Below are 5,376 nucleotides of genomic sequence, written 5' to 3'. Positions count from 1 at the left end.
AGGCATGGCTGGTGATGGAGAGGGACAGGGCTGGGGGCTGTTGTCACCCCTAAAACAAAAAGGTTCTTATGAAGCCCACAGAGCAGCAGCAGCGAGATCTCCCTCACGGCAGAGCTCTCGCTGTGAGGTTAGAACAGCGGTGTTAATCTTCTCTGCGCTGTTTACAGAGCCAGCTCATCCATGGGGCGGGTGGAAGGCGGCCAGCTCGCCCCAGAACGCTCTTTATTAAAAAATACGGACTCGTGTTGCTTTTAGCAGTGACCCCGGAGCTCGTCCCGCATTTTTGGGGGTGGGCGGCTCCCCTCGCCCGCGGCTCCCCCGCTCCCAGCCCCGCACCCGAGGGAGATGGGGGGTCCCCGGCCGCCTTCTGCAGCCCCCGGGGGAGCCCGGCCTGGGAGAAAATCCAGGATTTTCACCCCAACGGGCGCCTAAAGGAGCCCCGCAACCCTCGGTGCCAGGCAGCGCGGGGGGCAGGACAGGGCAGCTCCCTCCGCACAGCTCCGAGGATGGGCCGATTTGTTTGTTTTCCCTGAGGAAGACACAGACGGGGGTGTGAGCGTTTCGCTCCGTACCGGCAGGCAGAGACCGTCATTCCGAGATGAGGAAGGAACGGGTGAATTTAGAAAAATTAGGAAAAGTCGGGGCCATTGCTGTGAAAGAAAAAAAAAAAAAAATACTGAAAAAAACTCCTCTCAAGCCTCTCCCTGCTACCCTCGTCCTTGTACAAACTGCACTTGTAGCAGAAATACCAACACGGAACCCGCTCATTTCTCCATCCTGCTTATCCCAGCCCGTGGGAAGGGAAGATAATTCCTGGGAAACAGATTTACATCCCGCACGGACGCACGGGGAGCTCCTTTTGCGGACAGACACGGGGATTTCTGCCGGGGGTGGGGGACACCCACACGTCCCTGCCCCGCGTTCTGCCGCACCCGCTGGGTGTCCGTGGGGTGAAAGAATGCAGGAATGTGAGGGAATTGCGGCTCGGAGCCCTGGGAGCGGCGTGCAGCTCCCTGTCCTGCCTGTACTCCCTGTCCTGCCTGAGCTCCCTGTCCTGCCTGAGCTCCCTGTCCTGCCTGTACTCCCTGTCCTGCCTGAGCTCCCTGTCCTGCCTGAGCTCCCTGTCCTGCCTGTACTCCCTGTCCTGCCTGAGCTCCCTGTCCTGCCTGAGCTCCCTGTCCTGCCTGTACTCCCTGTCCTGCCTGAGCTCCCTGTCCTGCCTGAGCTCTCTGCTCTCCTTTCCTGCTCTCCCTGCTCTCCTTTCCTTCTCTCCCTGCTCTCCTTTCCTGCTCTCCCTGCTCTCCTTTCCTGCTCTCCCTGCTCTCCTTTCCTTCTCTCCCTGCTCTCTTTTCCTCCTTTCCCTGCTCTCCTTTCCTTCTCTCCCTTCTCTCCTTTCCTCCTCTCCCTTCTCTCCTTTCCTTCTCTCCCTGCTCTCATTTCCTTCTCTCCCTGCTCTCCTTTCCTGCGCTCCCTTCTCTCCTTTCCTCCTCTCCCTTCTCTCCTTTCCTTCTCTCCCTGCTCTCCTTTCCTTCTCTTCCTTCTCTCTTTTCCTTCTCTCCCTGCCCTCCTTTCCCTGCCTGCTCTCCGTGCGCGCCGCCCGCCCTCGCTCTCCACACCCTCCCCCCAACGACAAAGCGAATTTGTTGCATTTCCTCAATTGATTGTTTAGTCAGAGGTTTTGCCAACTTCCTGACGGTTCGTTTTCTGATTCTGCGAAAAAAAAAAAAAAAAAAAAAAAAAAAAAAAAAAAAAAAAAGAAGGAAAAAAAAAAAGGACCGCATTTCCTTTTTGACTTTAGAGAGAGAGAGAGAGAAGCGGAGGCTGGGGGCTGGTGGACGCATCGAGCTGTAGGTACTGGGCTTTTTCTCTTCCCTCTCCTCGTCCCGAAATCCTCCTCCTCTTCCTCTTCCTCCCCTGCGAGCCCGGGGTTTGCACCGTCCCCTTCCCCTCTCGCAGCTCCAGCCTCGCAGAGCTCCGCCAGCTCCAGGGACGGAGCCTGAGCAGGGCAAGCGGCTCTGCAGGGCTGGTCCGAGTTCTTGGGTTTGTTTCCTTCTCCTTAAATTACTTTTTTTTTATTATTATTCTTTGTTTCTTTTTCCTGTCTTTTATTTCCCATTCCGTACCCTCTTCTTGCAGTTCTTGTGGCTACGACAAGAGATCCAACTGCTGAAAGAAAAGTAAACACGGAAATCTGTTCCACTCGCCTTTATTTGCTTCGGGTTTTCTGTTGTGGGGTTTGTCTGAGCTTGGTTTACTATTATTTCAATTTTCTTTCTTTTTTTTTTTTTTTGAGAGCAGCAAAGCTCCCTTTGCATTTTATTCCCAGCTCTAGTGTCTTTAATCGCGCTGCTTAAAGTGTAAAAACTGCACAAGAACTGTGCAATTAAAAACCTGTAAATCTTCAGTCTGTATCTTTCTCGTAGTTATTTTTTATCCCTAATTTTGCCATACCAGAATATGCTCAAAATTGGTGATGGGGCTGCAAAGCTTGGCATAAGCAGAGCAAGATTTATAGAAAATGATTGGCTTTCCCCCATCTCCAAGCCCCTTTTCTAAACTGTTTTTTTTTTTTGTGCTGGCCGATATTTATCATTCAAATCAGCACAGATTCAACCCTGGCTGCAGCAGGTCTGGAGCTGCAGAAGTGCAGGGCCCTACCCCAAACCTCCCCAAATCAGCGGGATAGCTTTGGATCCAGCCCTAGAGAAATAAATCAGGGGGAAATCCTAGGTAGGGTGTAAAGGGAAATATATTGGGGTCAGAGAGAATGGGGCTTTGTTCAGCTGCAAGGGGACAGGGCAGAGCAAAATCCCAACAGCTTGCTTGATTCCAGCGGTGTTTAAGTGGGAAATCTCCATTTTCAATGGGAAATCTCAAACCATCTTCAAATTAGGGCCTGGCTTGGGAGTCAGCCCTAAAAGTTGGTCCTAAAGGTGGTTCAGCCCCGTATTTATTTGTGTGCATAGGTAACCGTGCGTGTCGGCAGTGCATTCCCGGGAATGTGCGCGCACGGGGAGATGTTTGGATGTCCCGCAGAAATCAGATACCACACGGCAAGGGCAGCTGGAGGCAAGGACAGATTTATCCTCAGTCTCTGTCCCCGCTCTCGGTGTCCCCACGTGAGAACCGAGCCCTGGGGAAGATGCAGAAGTGTCCCGACCACGCCTCAGGGAGGGGGATTTGCGCATCCCGGGGGATTTGCGCATCCCGTGGGATTCTCACATCCCTCTGCACTCTCTATCTCCGCGTTTTCCGCCTGACAGGAACGCGGGATTTCACTGGAGATCCCAAACCCCAATCCCAAATCCCAGCCGTGCACCCCTTACAAACCCCAAAATCCCTCTTTAGGGGCCGTGGGACAGGGACTTCCTTTGCAGCGCTGCCATCCAGCCAGGCAATACCCAATAATATCCAAATATTTGCGCATCCTCCGCCGCTGGATTTTGTTATTCTCCCATGGCAAGCGAGGCTCGTGGAGCTTTGGGAAAGCTGGAAAAGCCCAGCCGGGATCGCTGCGAGGTGCGGGCTCTCCATTAGGTGGCATTGGAAGTTTGGTGCTGGGACAGGGAGAAGCCGGCTCTGCCTCGCCGTTGGGAGCGTATTTATCTTTTCAGCACTTGTTAAATCCTCACGGCACAATTTGCTTTATCAACAGGCGGTTTAATCATTTTATCGGCTCGCTTTCTGTATCAGGGGGTGAAAAGGGAGCCTCGCCTGTCCCCTCGCCTTGTCGCTGCTTTTTAGTCAATTAAAGGCGTTATCAAAATAATTGGTTGCTGTATAACACTTGAAAACCATAACAAGCCAAGGTATAATGTCGAGCAGATTATACACAGTCCTTTCCTGTTTTCTAGAGGTTCAAACACCTGAGAACTCAGCCGTGTCTTGCTGCACTCATCGGCAAAGGAATTTTACCCACATCTTGTGGGGGTGTTGTCTGCTGAGCAAAGAAAAGATAAAAATAAGGAAAAAAAAAAAAACAAAACGTTTTTTAATATGTATAACACGAAGTAGTTTTGTTCTGACGGATCAGCATTAAATAGTAAAAATAATTTAAAATTCTTACAAAATAAAACTCGATATTAATTAGGAAAAATATTTTTCTGCTCGTGTAACTTTGTGGGAGTTCTGCTTTTACAGCTCATTCCAGCAGTTTTTGTTAAATTATGAAAAAAGTCCTTTAACTGTTAATTATTTTTTTTTTGCAAAGATAGAGATCGTTTTAATCATAGGATAATGAACCTAATTCAATTTACACTGGTGAAATCTCATTAACTAAATTAGAGCCAGCCCTTTATTTACAATGAGCAGAATCTGTCTCAAACTGTTTGCTATTGTTTGCTTTGTTTTGGTTTTTTTTTCCCCCTTTGACTTCTTGCTGTTACTTAATTTAAAGGGCAGACTCCACATTTATCCTCATTTGGGGAAAACGTTCTGAAGAATTAAATCTGGATTTTAATTTCAAGGCACTGTGTTTGAATGGCTTTAAACCCTCCTGATTTAATAATTAATAACTGTATGAAATGTCAGAATTATGACTGACAATATCAGAAATGTTACCTGAAGATATATATATAATTAAATATATACGTGTACTAATGACAAAATATATGTTAAGGCATTTATTTTGTTTTACCTAGTAAAAAAAAAAAATATATTTTAGGCTACAAAATTTTCTCATTGTACATTTTTTGCCCAGTTTTACATTCTTTTACCTGCATTAATTTTCAGAGGAAATGTTCAAATCCCGATATGTTGAACCAATTTTATTGACCCTTCCTCTGCTCCCACAGGAGGGAATATTCTGATTATTTTGACAACTGATGTTTTCACATCTTTCTTCAATTTTTTCTTAATGCTGTGGGCACATAGTTTTATTTCAATGTGTGACTCAATGGTAATTAGTAAAAAATGATCATTTTAATAGCTTGGTTTTCTAGACCCCAGCAATAACAAAATGAGTGTTCCTGTCCCAGATATACTTTAAAATGTGAGTTTTAAATATTGACCCTGTAATAGCCACAAGAGCTCAAGAGGGCAAATTAATACCAACATTTATATTGATATATCTGAAAAAAAAAGTGGTTCAACTCTTGGGAGTCCATTGGGAACATCCCAATCCAGTCCTGCAGCAATTAACAACAACGATGACTAACATTTTGGGGTTTTAAAGGTCATTTTTCCCACTTGCAGAGCTGGGAAACACACCAACCATAAATTTCCTTGGTTCATTCCATCCATTTTTGATGGAAAGTTGGAGAAATCCAAACCATTTTTCCACCTTTGCCTCCGTTTGTAGCTGAGAGCTGAAGGGCTGAGGCCACGGAGCTCAACCCAACCTCTCCAGAGCCAGGTGGGATTCCCCAAAAAATCACA

General features: G+C 47.4%; 1 long non-coding RNA gene across 1 annotated transcript in view; it reads left to right on the top strand.

Moving 5' to 3' along the window:
• Positions 1-1,775: 1,775 nt before the first annotated feature.
• The window catches only part of LOC107209724, an 8,671-nt gene continuing 5,070 nt past the window's right edge, over positions 1,776-5,376 (top strand). Inside the window, exon 1 of the long non-coding RNA XR_004499131.1 lies at positions 1,776-1,851. This is a non-coding gene — a long non-coding RNA (uncharacterized LOC107209724). The remainder of the gene's footprint in view (positions 1,852-5,376) is intronic.

Source organism: Parus major, chromosome 11 (genome assembly GCF_001522545.3).
Source record: "Parus major isolate Abel chromosome 11, Parus_major1.1, whole genome shotgun sequence".
In the NCBI taxonomy this organism is placed as follows: Eukaryota; Metazoa; Chordata; class Aves; order Passeriformes; family Paridae; genus Parus; species Parus major.
The sequence above is the reverse complement of the archived record's forward strand: the minus strand, read 5'-3'. Positions and strand labels throughout refer to the sequence as shown.